Genomic DNA, 19795 nt, shown 5'->3' with positions numbered 1-19795 from the left:
ATTACTTTCTTTGTAAAGACAGAGTGTTTTTAATTTTTTTTTAAGAAGAATTAAGCCTTGACAAATAATACAATATGGATACATGAGTTGGAGTTGTGTTAATGTGAAAATTGATAATAAGTGATTCCTATTGTCACCATTTAACAAAAAGTAAAAACGAAACTTTGTTCTTTTTACAAGATTTGGGGGAAAAAAGCATGTCGTAAGTTCTGTTATTAATATTAACTGACACAGAAACTTATATAACCTTTATTTGTACACACAAACATGTCATATCTCATAAGAATTTCCTCCTATACCAGATAAAATATCCATGGGACTTCAGGTTTGATGGGTGATGTGTTTCCATGTAGATGCCTCTAGAGTCATCTTACAGTGTGGTCTTCCAAAGAAGATACATCAGAAGCTTAGATTGAATTAAAAGGTCCATTACCATAATAGAAACATAAGCTTTCTTTGTCTAAATTCAGTTTACTTAATGTCACCGAAACTGGCAGTATTGATACCTGGACATTCCAATTCTCATTTTTTCTGGTATTTCCTAATCCTTAGATTAAACAGAGGACCCTCAAAAATTATGATGGAATTCATTTCTCTGTGGAAATCCAATGAAATAAAGAAGTTTTAATAAGATTTCCACTTTGTAAGTTGCTTTGAAATATTATACCAAACCTCTCCAGAGGATCATCTTGTGCTTTGTTTCTGTAATGCTGTTTGCAGCCAAAGGGGTCAATTGTCACCCTCAATCTAACATTACCAGCAGAGGTACCAGCTTCAAGGAGGTACTGAAGGACGCCAAGCCAGATAATAAGGGCTGCTCTGAGACTGAATACCAGTGTTGACTATTACTTGCCAGTAATGTGATTCCATTCTTCTTCCCCCACAGTGAGAGAATTCCAAATTGATTGAACCCAAGAGGTGCATAAACCACTTTCAAATCTCCATACCTAGTGGTTAAGGGATACTCACTATTAATACAATATTAGATAGGAATCACTTTAATTGACCTATGTCTGTATCTTGTTACTTGCTAAGGATTTTGACTGGAATGTTTACTGTTTGTTGGCCAGGCACTATTCTGAATTACAGATACTAACTCATTTAATTTTATCACAATTCTGTGAGGCAGTTCTATTTCATATTTTTATGAGAAGTTACTTTTTACTAATAATAAAAACATACCAAGCAAATAGAAATTTTGATGTTTTATGATCTAGATACTACTATCCCATCCCTCTCTGTCTAGCCATTTAGGAAAGCACGGCAGAAGGTCAATTCATCACTTTTCCCTGGGAACATTCCTCAGTAGTTCTGTACCCTCCTTTTCCACCAAGATAGCAAATATAGTAGAGGCCATCCTTGTGGTCTAAGCTATTTAAAGTTATTAATGGGGAAAAGGAATGCAAAAAGATTACCACACACACACTCAAAAAGAAAAAAAACAGAAATGAAGAAACTCCTTTATTTACTAAATTGCATGTTGAGTCCTGTGTATTCGGTGATCAGGTTACTGGCTAGCCCATAATTCCCTGCCAGAGGGCTTGCCTCATTTCTACTAATATCTTTTCTTGGCCAAGCCCCTGTGACTCCTCTTTTCTCAGTCTTTGTTTCAGGCCTTAGTCTTTGACCTAGATTACTATCTCTTGACAAAGATACCATTCCATAACAGCAGTAACTATCAATAGGTAAACATCTTAGATGAATGTTGTTCTCTATTTTTGTCCCAGAAAACTGGGGAATGCCTGTTCACAATCCCAGTGATAAAAGTCAGTCAAGTATTCCATATTCAGATTCAAGTAGAATTAGGAAAGAGTCCCCCTTTCATTCCTGATCATTGTCTCTGTCCCGTTTTTTCTCACAGCTTATGTCATTGCTGGAGAAATCTAATTTTCTCTCATATTCCTTCAATTTAATTTAACTTTTCTCTCTCAAACTTTTCCCAAAGCAGAAAGTGGTCGTGTTTGGCTTTCAAAAGGTCTCCTTGGCTCAAACAAATATTTGTACACCAATGTTTATAATAACATTATTCACAATAGTGAAAAGGTTGGAAGCAATCAAGTGTCCATCAACAGATGAATGGTTAAACAAAATATATATTTGCAAATGGGATATTATTCAGCCATTAAAAGGAAGGAAGTTGTGATACATGCTACAATGTGGATGAACTTTGAAAACATCATGAGTGAAAAGAAGAGGGCTCATTCCTTTTCTTTTTAGGCAGCAGCTCAGGAGTTGTTACACATTGTTATACATCACTTCTGGTCACATATCATTGGACAAAAACCAGGTCAATAAGCTACCCCTAACTGTAATAGAGTTTGGGAAACCTCTTTAGAAGATTGACCATGCACCCAGTAAAACACCTGTTACTATAGAAAAAGAAGAGAATGAATATTGGGAAAACAGCTAGCAATTCTTTTTCACAATGAGATTTGAAGAATAGTTCTTTTGGGAAAAAAAAAATGGGAAATTAACTTCTATATAATCGTCATAGGCAGAGAAAAGAAAATATAAAAGAACCCCTATTCAAAGATAGTTCCCAGTTACACTTAATGTGTTTATCTGCACACTGGCATATTAATAAATCTTTCCAAATGCATATTTCCAAACACATTTATCATATATGATCTTTCAGATACTACACTATAAAAAAAGATATATCTTTAAAAGGAGCCATCTCCTTTTGAATTCTATTTATTTCTGATTTAAAATTTTATTCAGCTCAGTGGTAGAATGTTCACCTTATATGTGGGAGACTGGCATTCAATTCCTGGACCATGCACACCGCCCCCCCATTCCATTCATGGTTAATGGAAAAATTTAGAGAATATAATAAAAGAATGCATTATATAGAAATGATGATAAAGATTACTCATATTATCATGCAGAGATAGCTAATAAATTGGTGTACTTCTTTTTCAATGCCCATATTAACAAAATTGAAATTATGTTATCTTTCTTTGTGTTTTTCCTGTTATGTTGTGACCACATTACCATCTCATTAAAAAATCTTACTTTTAATAAGTTTTCTTCTTCTTAAAATGCCTTTTCAGTGTTATGTAAAGTCCTGGTGCCATCTATGAAAGTACATAAAAATTATATCATATGTGATACTTGGTTGAAGGGGAAAGTTTGCTCTTATATTTAAATATCTTCTTATTAATATCAACATCTTCAAAAATTAAGATACGTAAGAAGTTTTTAACTTTACAAACATTTTAAGTCTGTGATCAGGCTCTGCTTGAGAGGCTACATTATATTGCTTGTTTGACTTCAGAGATATATTCATGCCAACCTACTCTTGGCTCCACTTCACCTAGTTTCCCTTTATTGTGTCATGATGTCAGTTTTGATCTATACCTTCCTACCTCTAGGCATCTTTGCCTAAAGAAGTAATCCTAAACCCTTCATAATTATAAGCACATCAAAGACTAACTGGTTTGCTTAGCTATAGAGGTCTACACAAGACTGGATTATTTGTATAACTTAAAAGAGAGTTGTTATTTTCAATAACGTTCCTAAGAATGCCATAATTATCAAACCTTTGTTCATTTCTTTATGGTGACATAATGTTGTCAATCAAAAATAAGACATACTAAATAATACCAATCTTAATTACCATAAGTATAGATTTTCTCTAAATTAGGTATTTTCAGGTGAAACCTTTCCTTCATTAAAATATTATTTAACACATTTTTGAATTCTGAAATACTAGATCCCTGTATTCTGAAGCAAGGTTCAACTTTTCAGATCTCATCCAGTCATAAATTGATAGTTACTACTAAGCAAAAGAAACCAGTCTGTTTTAAAAAAGGAATAAATGTCTCAACCCTTCTTTTCTGCTTTACTTATTAGTCAGACTAGCAAATTGTGCTGATCTAGGACAGAATGACTGTCATTTAAAATTTCTGCAAAAGGCATTTTACTTGAGATTGGTGATATAATATTCCTAGTAACTGTGAAATTAAAAAATAAATAAAATACCAAAGTGGCTATTGTAAAGTATACCAAAAATATCTTCTATCAACAACCCCAAAAAGTAGGTGGGTATATAGTTTCAAGTAGTAATATGGTACAAACTTGAAGAATACTAAGGTGGGAGTCAGGAAAGCTGGCTAGACTGGTCAAGACTAACTGTATGGCATTTAAAAAGTTAATATTGCTCTTTCATCTCCTCTTTTGATAACATTTTCTTTATCAAAATTAAATATTTTGTGCCTTTATAATATTTTATAATCTTCTGTTAGTTTACCAGAACTGCTATGACAAGTATCTCACAATGGGCTGACTTTTAAAACAATAGGAATTAATTTTCTCATGGCTGTTGAGACTGCAAGTCCAACCTCAAGGTATTGGCAAGGCTTGCTTTCTCCTGGAGTCGGTAGAGTTCCAGCAATCCTGTCACATAGTGATGTCTCTATCTTTGTGTCTGCTCCTCTAATTTCTGCTTGACTTCTGACTTCTACTGACTGCATTTGAATTTCTTTTGCTTAGGCTCTGTCGTATCAGTTAAGATCCACCCTAATCCAATTTGACTTCATCTACGTAGGATCTTTAAACATCCTAATCACCAATGGGTTAACATCCACACCCTGAAATTCATCTTGACGTATTCAAAGGTTCTATTTACAAATGGGTTCATACCCACAAGATTAGGGATTGTGTCTTCAATGTATCTTTTGTTGGTTACATGATTCTATCCTCAACAGGTTTACAAAGTGGTTTCATATAACCATAAATCTATATTCTCAAAAGAAATCAGGGAATAACAAGGGTTTTTATAGTCACTTTCCACAGGCTTAAAGAAACAAAAAATGTCCTATATTCCTGGATTCAATCATCCTGTAATACTTTTTGCTATATAAATATATTTGCTAAAGCTGATATATTTTAGCCCCTATCACATAAATTCATACATACATACACACCTCAAAAAAAACAGATGTCAGGAACTCATCAGGTATTCCAGTGGTGTTCTGGAGCTAATGCCTATGGCCCAGTGAGTACCAATTTTGTACATCTCTTCCCAACTCTAAGTTTAGTGACATCATGTGGTAGCCCCTGAAATCATCCATGGTGGGAGTTTTTACACTACAAAAATTGGCAATCTATATAAATTGGAAAGTTTTTGTTTTATTTTGTTTTGTTTAGGATTGCTGGCTATTAATCATTTATCAGCATATCGTGAAGGCAGTCCCAAATCATGGGTTCTGCAGGCCAAGTCTTTGCATATCAAAGAGAAGACCTATAGCTCTTTCTGATTCTATAACTGCCAGAAATATGCCTGTCTAACTTCCTGTAGTTTAATTGGAAGAATAAAACGAGTAGAGTCCATATCATGTATAATTTATTACATGGCTTTGAACCTACAGAGCAGCACTGTCCATTATAAGTATAATGTAAATCACATATGTAACAAACTTTCTAGTACATAGCATATATCTCAATTCAGATGCTAAATTTTCATCAGAAATATTGAATCTGTATTTAGATTTTATACAATTTACAGTTGAAATAGATTCAGGTACCCAAATTGTTCCATTCCTAAAAGTTTTATTAATTACTAAATTGAGTTTCAGTTTTTAAATTTAAATTAGCTAAAATTAAATAAAATTTAAAAATTCAGTTCTTCAGTCACACTAGCCATAGTTTCAAGAGTTCAAAAACCACATGTAGTATGGTTTACCACACTGGGCAGTACAGCCACACAGCATCAGTACTTAAGGAGTTTCCCTGAATGTTTTAGACCTTATTGTATACCAGTTTGAAGTGATAAATCAAATGAATTATTTTACTTTTCAGTACCTCAGTTTTCTAAGACAATAAATAACCTTTGAAGAATAATAGATTAATAGTTAAAACTAACAATAGAAATTCTAATTATTGCTATAATCATGAAATGTCTCATTATAGAAGCTGACACGTTCATCATGTTATTTAACAACTAGCTCACTGAGCATTTGCTGTATTTTGAAGAAGAGCTTAACCTTGATAGCTGTTAATAGCAGTAAATGCTAAACATTTATAGAGTGTTTCTCATCTTTAAAGGGCTTTGAAAATAGTACTTAACTTGATAACATAATAATATGTCATTCCTGTTAGAAGTGAATTCCTGAGACCAGAGGCCATTTTTGCCCAACAAAAAACATCAATATACCTGTCATATACTATACTATAGTGTATGTATATACTGTACTATAATGAGCATTAATTCAATTGTTATCTTATTCGTCATTGATGAGCAAGAAAAATTCATATTAACTTCTAATTGCTTTATTTTTCTAATCCTACCATAATAAACTAATCTCAACAGAGAAAAGCGAGCTTTAATGCTCATCATTTGTGTAGTTGTCTGGAAACCTAATAGAAGTCAAGCACAGTTTTCTTGATTATATAAGGTAGATTTTAAAATGCCATTTTACAGTACTTAACTCCTCAACTGCCATCAAAATCATAACACCGTCTATTTTTATCAGGTTTTACAGCTTTCAGAGTACTTGCCTGCATCATTTTATTTTATCTAACAACCCTCAGAGGTAGATAGGACAGGTACTAACATGCCCATTCTTTAGATGAAACTCACAAAGGCTACATGGCATGCTCAAAGTTACATAGAGGGCCAGTACAAGAGCTAGAGCCAGAATCCAGGGCTTATGATTTTAGCCACCGTTCATCAATGCTTATTATATGTCAGGAAATATGTTGAACACTTGTTGATGCCTTATCTCATTTAATGGTTGCATAGCTTCACAACTTGTTACACATAGGTCCTTTTTGCCTCAGAGCACATGTTCTTAACTTCTATGTCATGTTGAATCTAAAAATGGAATACTGCTAGGTTAAGAGAATAAAGGAACCAACCTTCAGTAAAAATAAAATTAAATACCATTTATTCTATTCTGGAATTACTATCATTTCTTATTTACAACCACCATAGGAGTTAGGTATTAGGTATATTTTTACTTTATAGATGAGGAAACAAACTCAGAATGTCAAGGCTGAACTTAAAACCATTCCTGTCTGACTCCAAATCCCATCCTCTGAACCACTTTGCCATATTGCTTTTTTATTTCAAGTCCCCTGCTGTTTTCTGTATTCCTTGCTGCCATAAAATTTTGCTTGCTACTGATTTATTAGAGGGGTTTTTTTTTGTTGTTGTTGTTGTTTTGGCATAAGCCTCCACTAAAAAAAAGATAGCAAGTAAAGTTTCCATTGTCCTTTTCTTTGTTTACTATATTATACTAACTGCACTTTAATATAGCAAAGTTCAGAAGGCAGTTTTGAGCATTGTATCATTCTATTTCTGTCACTTCTTTGTGTGGTAACTTGATAGGTTATAACCGTAATATAGAGCTGAACATTTTTAAACTTTAGGTTGTGACCTCGAGCTAAGCAATTCCTTCATTTATGAAGTGGGAAAATTCTGCACTAGCCCAAAATCTAAAGGAAATTGAATCGTTCATTCAATGGTCAATTTGACTTACAAAGCTATGTTTATAATACCAAAACGAAATAGAGGAAAAGCACTGTTAAGTGGATTTGATTAATGTAGCTGGATAATTTACATTAATGGAGACAGTGGATTTTGTGCATTTCTGTGTATGTGAAAAGTGATTACTTTTCCTCAGTCAGAAAAATTATTTTTTCATATATTAAAATTTTAAACTAAATTGAATTTCCATCTGAACTTATTTCAAGTTGCCTTAGTAATCAGAAGTAAAAGTGTTTGGAGCTGTTATAAGTCATTTAGGTCTTTATAATATTTTTTCATATAGATGGTATGTTTGCCAAAGTGCCATAATACTTCCTATGTAAATTTTCTGTTAAACTTCAGTTAATTTTTTTCTTCATTTTCTGTCTAAATTCCCTTTGTACTAATTACCACGTTCCAGGTAAGACTGCTTCTAAGAAAGAAGTAGAGCAAGTTTGTATGCATATAGTTAATATACAAGAACAAAAGAAAAGACAATATGTGTAAGAGAAACATGTTTCTACTAAAAATATTTTCCTTATGAAGTATATTTCCAATATATGTGTATACGGTAGTAATGTACAGAGATGATAATTTCTTTATTTTGTAAAATCTATAATTTTTCTAAGTTAATAAAATAGATCTTTAGAACACATTCATTTAAGCAGAAGAAATAACTGGCAAATATTTTCATGTCAGGTAATATGCATGCTGAATGTATAACCTTTCTTCTGTTTATTCATCATAAGGTAACTTGATGTGACAGGGTGTAACATATCAGAAAGATGACTGAGGTCAGGAATTTCAAGAAAGCTTCTTGGAAACAATACCTTTAAAAAGGATTTAAATAAGTTGTATTTTAAAGATTTGTAGAATTTGTGGCCTTTTTTCCTATTACCTAACAAAAAAAATCACTTAAATGTAAAAAACTTCAGAAGAGTCCTTTACACATTAAAAAAATAAAACACCCATAAGGCAATTGAGGGAGGGAAGGAATCTCTGAGTTCTTCTAGGGTTTAAGATACCTATCAGACAGATATACCTATTTATTTAGTGTTTGCGTATCTATTTATGGACCAAACAATTCGAATGATAAAATTATAGGCTTCCTTTACTCACTTTTCCCTTAATTTAGCTGTCATCACCAACTCTTGTCCCCAAGCGTGGGGTTGCAGCAAGGAATATGCATAGATGAGGTGATCATGCGATGCGCTTTTAAAGAACTGAATTTGGCTTCTATCATAGGAAAATGAGTGTATACTTCTTAAAGTAAATGTTCAAGTATAACACATTTGGAGGAGTGTACAGATTATAAGTATTCATCTTAAAAAATTTTCACCAAATGAACACACACATATAATCAGCATCCAGAACATGAAACAGAACTTTACCAGTACCCCAAAAGGTTCCATTATTCCCCCTTCTCATACTCCTAAAAGATAAATATTTCTGACTTCTAATAAATTAGCATTGTCTGACTTTGGAATAGAATCATACAGACACATTCATTTGACTTTTTTTCACTTCACAAAATGCTTATAATATTTATACTGGAATTTATTACTACAATTTATTTGTTTTAGTGTTGATGGGCATTTCCATTTTGGTTGATTATAAATATTCCTCTCCATGTCCTTTGTGAAAATATGTACCCATTTTTGTTGGGTGTAATTTCTAGGACTGGGATTGCTGCTGGGTATTAAGGTATACATATATTCAGCTTTAGTAGATACTTCCAAAGATTTTTCCAGAGTTAGTTGTAGCAATTTATATTCTCACAGTCAGTACATGAAATTCCCAGTTCATTTCTTATCCTTGCCAACACTTGGTAACCCCCTCCACTCATTTTATTCATTCCTGAAGGTGTATAATGGTATCACATCGTAGATTTAATTTGTATTTCCCTGATGACTCATGATGTTGAGCATCTTTTGATATGCGTTTTTGAAATTTGGCTGTATATTTTGTGAAGTACACAAGACTTCTGCCCATTGTCTACTGAGAATAGACCTGTTTTGTTTTGTTTTGTTACCACCTTTTTTCTTACTGATTTGGAGGAGTTCTTTATTTCTTTATATATCCCTCATAGACATATGTATTACAAATGTTTCCTCCTACTCTTGGGTTGCTTTTTTCACTTTTTAAATATTGCCTTTTGTTGAACAGAAGTTCTTAGTGTTAATGAACTGCAATTTATCCATTTTTTCCATAATGATTAGTACTTTTCATTGTATTGATAAATGTACAACTTTGTGCATATATAACAGACATGGGGTTGTACTCTTTATATAGGTCAATTATAAAGTGTATGAATTATATCTCAATACAGTTGTTTAAAAGTGTCAACTAAAGAAAAAGGAATAATGGCTGAAAATTTCCCTAATTTGGCTAAAGACACATACCTACATATTCAAGAAGCTGAATGAAAAACAAATAGGATAAACCCGAAGAAATCCACACCAAGACAATTTATAAACTTCTGACAACTAAAGACCAAGAAAAAACATTGAAAGAAACAATTTAAACAGAAAGATTCCACCCAACAATATTAAATCAGGATTAAAAAACATGGCTTTTCTGGGGTGCACAACAGTTTCAAACTGGCACACCAGTCAAAAGAGGTGGTCAGAATGGATAGAAAGCATGACCCAACTATTTGCTGTCTATAAGAGACTAACCTTCAATTCAAAGATGCAAGTAGGATGAAAGTGTGAAAGGATGGAAAAATACATACCATGCAGTAATGATCAAAGATTGCAGGGATAGCTATATTAATATCAGGTAAAATGGACTTAAAGTTAAAAACAGTTACAAGGGACTGAGACGGTCATGTACTGATAAAGGGGATAATTCAACAAAAGAGTAACAATTATAAATATATATGCACCTAACAGCAGAACCCCAAAATATATGAAGCAAATACTGTCAAATTCGAAGGGAGAAATTAATGGTTCTACATTAATAATAGGAGACTGTAATACACAACTATCAGTAATTGAAAGAGAACACATAGGACATCAGTAAAAGAAATATGACTTGAACAATACCTTAAAACAACGAGAATGCACAGACATAAAGAACACTTCACTCAACAAAAACAGAATACACATTCTTCTCGAGTATACATGGATCATTCTCCAGGATAGAAACAAATGTTAATTCACAAAACATGTCTCAACAAATTAAAAAATACTGAAATCATATGAAGTATATTCTCTAGCCACAATTGACTGAAGCTTGAAATCAATAAAAGAGGGAGAATTTGAAAAATAAAAAATTTGTGGAAAATAAACAACATACTCTTAAAGAACCAGTGGGTTAAAGAGGAGTCACAAGCAAAATTAGGACAAATTTTGAGGCAAATGAAAATACAACATAACAAAATTTATGGGATGCAATGAGGGCAGTGCTGAGGTGGAAATTGTAGCTCTAAAAGCCTACATTACAAAAGAATAAAGAGTTCAAAATAGAGACCTAACCTCAAAGCTGGAAGAACTAGAATAAAAAGAACAAACTAAACCCAAAGCAAGCAGAAGGAAGGAAATAACAAAGATTAGAACAGAGATCAATGAAAGTGAAAACAAAAAGCAATAGAGTGAATCAACAAAACCAAAATTTGGTTCTTTGAAAAGATCAAGTAAATTGACAAACTATTAGCTAGACTAACAAACAACAAAAGAGAAGATACAAATACTCAGAATTTGAATCAGATATAAATAATCAGGTATAAAATTGCAGAAATGAAGAAGGGAACATTACCACTGACCCCACTGAAATAAAAAAGACTATAAAAGGACACTATGAATGACTGTATGCCAAAAAATTAGATAACCTAGATCAAATGAATGAATTCTTAGAAAAACACAGACTATTTATATTGACTCAAGAAACAACAGAAGACCTTAAAAAAAAATACTAGTAAAGAGATTGAATTAATAATAAAAAAACCTTCCAACAAAAAAAGCCCAGCACCAGATGGCTTCACAGAGGAATTCAACCAAACACTCCAAGAAGACTTAACTCACTTCTGCTCAAACTCTTCCAGAAAGTTGCAGAGGAGGAAACATTCCCCAGCTCATTCTATGAGGCCAGCATCATCCTTATACCAAAGCCAGATAAAGATACCACAAGAAAAGAAGACTACAGACCAATATCTTTCATGAATATACATGTAAAAATCCTCAACAGAATACAAGCAAACCAAATCCAACAGCATATTAAAGAATTATCCACTGTGATCACGTGAGATTTATCTCTGGTATGCAAGGTTGGTTCACATTACCAGAATGAAGGAAAAAAATGCATGATCATCTCAATTGATGCATAAAAGGCATTTGACAAAATACAGCACCCCTTCTTGATAAAAACACTTAGAACTCTAGAAATAAAGGAACCTTACTCAACATGATAAAGGGCATATATGAAAAGCCCACAGCTAACATCCTACTGAATGGGGAAAGAATGAAAGCTCTCCTTCTAGAATCAGGAGCAGGGTAAAGATGCCTACTGTCACCACTATTATTCAACACTGTGCTAGAAGTTCTATCCAGAACAATTAAGAAAGAAGAAGAAATAAAAGGCATCCACATTGTGAAGGAAGAAGTAACCTTTCCCTATTTGCAGATGATATAATCCTATATACAGAAAATTCTGAAAAATCCACTACAAGGCTTCTACAGCTAATAAATGAATTCAGCAAAATAATAGGTTACAAGATCAACACCCAAACATCAGTAGTGTTTTTATACACAAACAATGAACAATCAGAAGAAGAAGTCAAGAAAAAATTCCAGTTGCAATGGCAACTAAAAGAATCATATCTAGAAAAAAATGTAACCAAAACTGTAAAGGACTGGTAAACAGAAGGGTATTTTGTATTCATGAATCAGAAGAATAAATATCATTAAGATGTCAGTCTGCCTAAAGTAATTTATAGATTCTATACAATCTCAATCAAAATTCCAACAATCTTCCTTGCAGAGATGGAGAATCTAGTCATCAAGTTTATATAGAAGAGTAAGTGGCCATGCATAGCTAAAGCCATCTTGGAAAATGAGAATGAAGTTGGAGAACTCAATACTTCTCTATTTTAAAATTTATTACAAAGCCACAGTAATCAAAACAACACAGTACTGGCACAAGGACAAACATTTAGAACAGTGGATAGAATTGAGAGTTCATAAATCAACTCACATTATGGCGAACTGATTTTTGATAAGGTTGCAAAGACCTCTAAATTGGGAAAGAATAGTCTCTTCTTCCATTAGTGGTGCTGAGAAAACTGGATCTCCGTTTGCAAACAAAGGAAGACTCTTACCTCACACCATGCACAAAAATCAACTAAAAATGGACCAAAGACCTAACGTAGGAACTGAAGCTATAAAACTAGAAGAAAATGTAGGGAAGCATCTTCAGGACTTTGTGTTTGCCTTGATTTCTTAGACTTTCCACTCAAAGCACAAGCAACAAAACAAAAATAAATGGGGCCTCATCAAATTAAAAACTTGTTTCCTCAAAGGACTTTATCATGGAAGTAAACTGACAGCCTGCACAGTGGGAGAAAATATTTGGAAACCACATATCTGATAAAGGTCTAATATCCAGCATATATATAAGTAAATTCTTCAACTTAACAACAAAAAGAGAAACAATCCAAATTTAAAATGGACAAAAGACTTGAACTGACATCTCTCCAAAGAAGATATACAAATGGTCAGAAAGCATATGACTAGATGCTCAATATCATTAGTCATCAGGAAAAATGCAAATCAAAACCACAATGAGATACCATTTCACACCCATTGGAATGGCTTCTGTTGAAAAAAAAAAACAGGAAATTACCAAATTTTGGAGAAGATGCAACTAATAGGAACACTCATTCATTACTGATGGGAATATAAAATGGTACAGCTGCTGTGGAAGATAGTTTGGCAGTTCCTCAAAAACTAAGTATAGAATTACCATATGAGGCAGCAATCCCACTTCTAAGAATATAATGAAAAGAAATGAAAGCAGAGACTTGAACAGACATTTGCATAGCAGCATTATTCACAATCACCTAAAGATGGAAGCAACCTAAGTGTCCCTAAACTGGTAAATGGATAAATAAAATGTGGTATATACATACAATGGAATATGGAATATTAGTCAGCCATAAAAAGGAATGATGTCCTGATACAAGCAACAGCCTGATGAGCCTTGACGACGTCATATTGGGTGAAATAAGCCAGACAGAAAAGGATACATACCATATGGACTCACTGATTAAAAATAATTGGAATAAGCAAACTCATAAAGCCAGAATTTAGAAAAAAGGTTGCCAGGAGATGGAGTGGAGATAGGGAATGGGTAGTTGGGGATTGAAATGTACAGGGTTTGTATTTGGAATGATGGAATAAATATTTTGGTAATGGATGGTGGTGATGGTAGCACATCAATTTGAACATAATTAACAGCACTAAGAAATATATATCTGAATGTTGTTAAAAGGGGAAGTGTTCTATTATATATATGATAACAGAATAAAAAAATTTTAAAATCCATAGAACTGCACTACAAAAATAGCAAACCCTAACATAAACCATGGGGCTATAGTTAATAATTAGAATTATAAAATTTTGCTTTCATCAATTGTCATAAATGTACCACACTAATGCAAGGTATTGATAATAGGGCAGTATATTGGAATCCCTTATGTATTGTTGTTTTATAAACCCACAGCTTCTCTAATAAAAAGTGAGCCCTCATTAACAAAAAAAAAAAGACATATGTAAAATCTTCAACCAATATTCTAAGCTCCCATCTCAAGGAATCAGAAAAATAAGACCAAAATAAAACAAAAGTAAAGAGAAGGAAAAAAATAATAAACAGCAGAAATCAAGGAGAAAAATCAGGGAAACAGAAAACTGTTTCTTTGAAAAGATCAATAAATTGAAAAACTTCTGGAAAACAAATTACTAATATTAGGACTTACACAGGGATTTTGATAAACACTCTGCAAACATCAAAAGCCTAATAAAGGAATACCATAAATAACTCTATACCCATAGATTTGACAACTCGGATGAAATAGACCACTTCTTCCAAAAGTGCAAATTACCAAAATTTACCCAATATGAAATAGACACTCTGAATACCCTGAAAGTATTAGAGAAATCAAATTCATCATTTTAAAATGCCTAAAAAGCAAAACTCCAAGCCCAGATGGTTACATTAGAGAAATCTACCAACCTGTTAAAGAAGAATTAATACCAATTCTAGGCTGTCTCTTCCAGAAAATCAAAGAAAAGGGAGCACTATCTAACTGATTTTATGAAGCCCAGAACTACCCTGATATCAAAGCCAGAAAAGACAGTACAAAATAGGAAACTATGGATTAATATTCCTCATGAATATAAATTTTAAAAATCCTTAAAATATTAGCAAACAGATTTCAACAATATATAAAAAGAATTTCACAACATGATTAAGTGGGGTTTATTCCAAAGGTGCAAAGCTGGTTTAATATTTGAAAATCAATCTGTGTAATCCACCACTTGAAGAGGCTAAAGAAGAAAATCACATAATCATATTAATCACTGCAGAGAAGACATTTGACAGAACTGAATACCTATCCATGATACAAGAAAAATTTAAGACAGGTCTTCCTCAGCTTCATAAGAATATCTACAGCTAGCATCACCATTAATGGTGATAGGCTAAATCCTTTCCCTCTCAGTTGGAAACAACGCAAAGATGTCCATTCTCACCACTGCTATTCGGTATAGTACTGGATGTTCTAGCCAGCACAATCTGGCAAGAAAAGGAAATAAAAGGCATCCAGACTGGAAAGGAAGAAGTAAAACTCTCCCTACATGTAGCCAATACAATTGTCTATGTAGAAAATATCAAGAAATCTCCAAAAAGCTGTCCTAGAACTAGTAAGCAAGTTCAGCAAGATCAAAGAATTAACATACGAAAATCAGTTTTATTTCTACATACTAGTAATGAATACATGGGCAGTAAAATTTAAAATGTGATCCTTAGGTAAATGTTATTGAGTTGAACTTAACATGTTCAAATCCTAACACCTGGTCTTGTTAAGGATCTTGGAAGATGTTACTAGTTAAAATAAGGCCAAACTGGATTACGGTGACCCCTAAGAACTATTAAAAGCAGAGGATACAGGCAGAAAGAGACAGAGCTAGCTATATGACGAGGCAAAGATTGAGTTACGCTACCACAAGTCACAGAATGCCATGTATTGCTGGCCATCTACATGAAACCAGGAGAAATACCTGAAGTGAGTTCTTCCCTTTAAGAGGAAGCATGGCCCTGCTAATAACTTGATTTTGGACTTCTCACCTTTGTAACTGAGAGACAATAAATTTCTAATCTTTAAGCAGCCTAGTTTTCCCCTGTTCCTGTGATGTATCTCTTTGCATGTATGAAAATGGATTTATTCTAACTTCATTCTTGAACAATAATTTGATTCTAGTAGAAAATTGTTTCCTTTTTATTGTATTTTGAAGACACTGTTACACATTGTCTTGTTACAGTGTTGCTGTTGAGAAATCCAATGCCATTCTTAAATCTGTGGCTGCATCCCCAGGAGGATAGTGAAAAGAAAAATCTCAGGACAGTCATGAGCCTAACCAGTTAGGATTGAAACTGTGTTTGAAGAGATAGGTACGTTGAAAATTATCACCACCAAAAAAATTCCTGGTGCTCTCTACCATATTTTAACCTGTAGCATATGCCTGGTAAGGCTAGCCCAAATTCTTATCTGTTTTTGCCTCTCTTTAGCCTGTTATTAAGTTTATGTTTTCCTGTGTGTCCTTTTGTTCAGATTAGCTGATAACACTCATTTTGCCCCACAGAAGATTTTAACTCTCCTGTTGTGCCTAAGAGGTATATAAAAGTGAGTTTAGGGGGGAAAATGAGTTTAGAAGCAGAAAATACCGAGAGGTCTTAACCCCCTGACCTGATAGTGCTGGATATTTACCTGGCCACACTGAAGTCCTGCCACCATATACCGCAACTGTGGATTGCCCTATGTGTCACAAAATTCACTCAAGCCTTATGTACTGACTTCCATAGTATGATTGGCTCTTATAACCTTAAAGAAACAGAAACTAGACGATTATTGTTTAGTTTTTCTTTTCCAGGAAGCCTTTATAACTATAACAGTATTATATCTTCTTTACAAAGGTAGGTTTGTGATTGCGCCTCAGATTTTCAAAATTAGGCAATATGCTGTGTGGGGATATTCACACAGAATGATGGTAAACTGTAAGGAAAAACAACAGAATGATTTATTTTAAACATCAGGGAAATTGTTACTTCTGACAGAAAATGGGCTGTGACTAAAGAGAGAGAAACGGAACCTTCTAAAGTACTGATAATCTGGTATCTTTAATTTGAGAAGTGGGTACCTGGGTATTCAGTTTTTATTCTTAAAACTATATACAGTGTTCTAAAATTAGATGGTGATAATGGCTACACAACTCAAGGAATATTCATATGAACTATACATAGAACCTTTGCTCTGGAAAGATGGAATAGATACAAACTTTTCATACTTTTTTCCTGTTCCTCTCTTTGGGGATAACTGAAAATGCTGGGCATTGAACATTAAAAAAAAGCAAACATAAGAATATCCTGAATGATGGAAAGAAGGCAGATGAGATATTACATTATCCCCAGTGTTTTGTTAAAAAACAGGAGCTCCTACTTTTCCACCACCCCATGGTACTGATGGTGTGTGTCTTTAAAAGCTAGACTGATAGGGTAGAATAGTCTTCCAGATAGATACTCTTATGCTAAAATAACTTGTAATATCTTTAAGCCCATGTAGTGCTTCAGCCACATTCTGGAGGTTGAGGATCAACATCCTCTCTGACATTTAAAATTAGGAGTAATCAAATATCTGTATGAACTTTTGATTTTTCTCTTTAGCTATCAACCTCATATAAGTCACTGTTTCAGCAAAGCTGAATTGCCTGCAAGATTACCGCCTATAGACCAACCCCTAAGGATGCATTTTTGAGAGCCTGGACGTGACTCTCTTAGGCATTACTCTGCACAGCTATGGGAAAGGATACAAAAGAAAGTAGAAGACCCAACATCCCTCATCAAGGATATTTAAATTACTTGGATTCACAGGTTATTTCATCCTCTATTTTTCTAACCTCATTGCTCTGCTTAATTAACCTTCTCAAAAAAAAAAAAGTATAGAGCTTTGCCTGAGTTCTGGTCATAAGTTCTCCACATAGTTTTAATTAATTAAGGCAATCAAGAGGATACAGCAAGTGAACCTACACATAGCAATGTCTGACTTAATGAAGAACTTTTCAGAGGCAAGCCCCTGAAGATAAGGAATTTAGACAAGGAGATATGGAAGTCATTCTGCCAATACACCTGATTCTTTGCATCCAAAGGAAAATCTCACACATAAGTTCTGTGCTGGAGGCTTACTGTAGCCAGTTCAAGACCCTGAAATTCTGGCTTGCAATTTAACATATGACACCTGTGGTACATATACTTGGGGCAAAGACCCAGAAAGTCCACAAGGTTACTATCCCTGCATTGCATCCTATTTAGGATATATTCCTAAATATATTTATGGATTGGCTGTGGATTTTATAACCAACCTGTCTTCCCCAAGGATCACATACAATTCTGATAGTGATAAATATGCTCACCAAAATGGCTCTATTTCCTTCATAGGCCTCTCTGCCCTAAGGTGCTATTAGTGTGTTCATCAAAGTTTTCTGCCACCATTAACCATCCCACAACTTCACCCCTTACCACAGTTCATAATCACATTTGTGTAAAGCCCTGCTAAAAAGCTTTCATATCCTTATTTTCCTATTCATGATTCAAATGATAGAAAAAGAAAAGTATTACCTAGATCCTTGAAAAATATCTCTACTACCACATAGGATACAGACAACACTGCTTGTTCCCTTATCTCATTGTTGAAAAATCTACAAGTAACAATTTGTTACATTCATTTACAAAGACTATAACACCATAGTTAATTTCAACACCTGATTTTTCTCTTGCACCTTCAGGTAATGTCACAAACCTTGTTACCAATCAAAAACAAGAAAGAACTTCAGAGTAAGAAACCTAAATAGACTTAGAGGAAACCTTCTAATCTGCACTCAATGACAAAAGCTATCAGAAGACATAATCCAAGTTGGAGACACCATTTGACTTTCCTCCAGGACACATCCATACTATTCATTTTAGCTAAAATTTCCTTGCGCCATTCAGGGTCATGGATGTAACCAACTTCAGCTTAAAACTGTTGAGTCAAGATTCACCTCATCTTCCACTGCTAACCTTTTTCTCTCAAGTTCCCTTCTTACCTCACACTTTAATCACAAAATGTATTGCAAAAGTATGCAAAAAATAAACTCCCAACAACCTATGTCTCCTCAAAATCAGCTATAATGGGAATGGTATAGAAAAACACTTCTAAGAACAGTTTTCTAAAACTGGAACGTATTAACACACGTTGGTGTGGATTAAACCCTGCTTCTGTGACCCAAATCTATGCCCAAACCCTGCTTCTACAACCCAAATTTATGCCTTGAAGTTAAAATTTGTACCAAATTACCACACAGGATAGAATATAGATGTATAATACAGATAAATGAAAAAATTGCTGAAGGGGTCATATTCAGGATAGAAGGGAAAGTAGATATAGTCAGCTAGCCACTGTTGGATCCAGTTTTGTTCGTTTGTTTTGCTGTGTTTTTATTTTACCTTACCATGTATAAAATGATTGAAAATTATTTATTAATGTTTTCCAAATGTGTAAAAGTTTCTCTATAGAAAATGTTGGAAACAAGACAGAGCAAGTACTTTTAAACAAGTTTTTAACAAATGTGTAAAACTATGATTTTTATTGTCCTTATATTATCTCAATTTCTTTTAAAATATGGAAATTTTATCCTTTTAGATCGAATAGAAGTCTCTTCTTAAAGACTTTGACTTTAATCTGGGGTTTTCAAACATTCAGATGGTTGCATGGCCTTTAAAAGCCTTTGGGCACAATACTGATAAAATGTGGTTTTGGTTATTGGCATGCCTGTGAAACAAAGCAGTTGGGAAGAATGACTGACAGGCCAGGAGGGTGTATAAGGGAAAACCTATGCTTATGTCTGGTTCAGTAACTTTATTAGCCACACCCTACTTGTAAATTGTAAACTGTCACTCAAAGGAGCATAGTGATGTTTTAAACAAGTCAGGTTATAATATCCCTACATCTTTTGTTTTAATGCCTAAAGGCAAATTCAGAAAATACTTCTATATGTTTTAGCTCATAAAAGCATC

General features: G+C 33.7%; 1 protein-coding gene across 10 annotated transcripts in view; it reads left to right on the top strand.

The window, feature by feature from the left end:
* Positions 1-19795, top strand: part of WDPCP (WD repeat containing planar cell polarity effector) — a 486016-nt gene that overhangs the window by 318367 nt on the left and 147854 nt on the right. The window lies entirely within an intron of this gene.

This window comes from Tamandua tetradactyla, chromosome 17, assembly GCF_023851605.1.
Source record: "Tamandua tetradactyla isolate mTamTet1 chromosome 17, mTamTet1.pri, whole genome shotgun sequence".
NCBI lineage: Eukaryota > Metazoa > Chordata > Mammalia > Pilosa > Myrmecophagidae > Tamandua > Tamandua tetradactyla.
The sequence above is the reverse complement of the archived record's forward strand: the minus strand, read 5'-3'. Positions and strand labels throughout refer to the sequence as shown.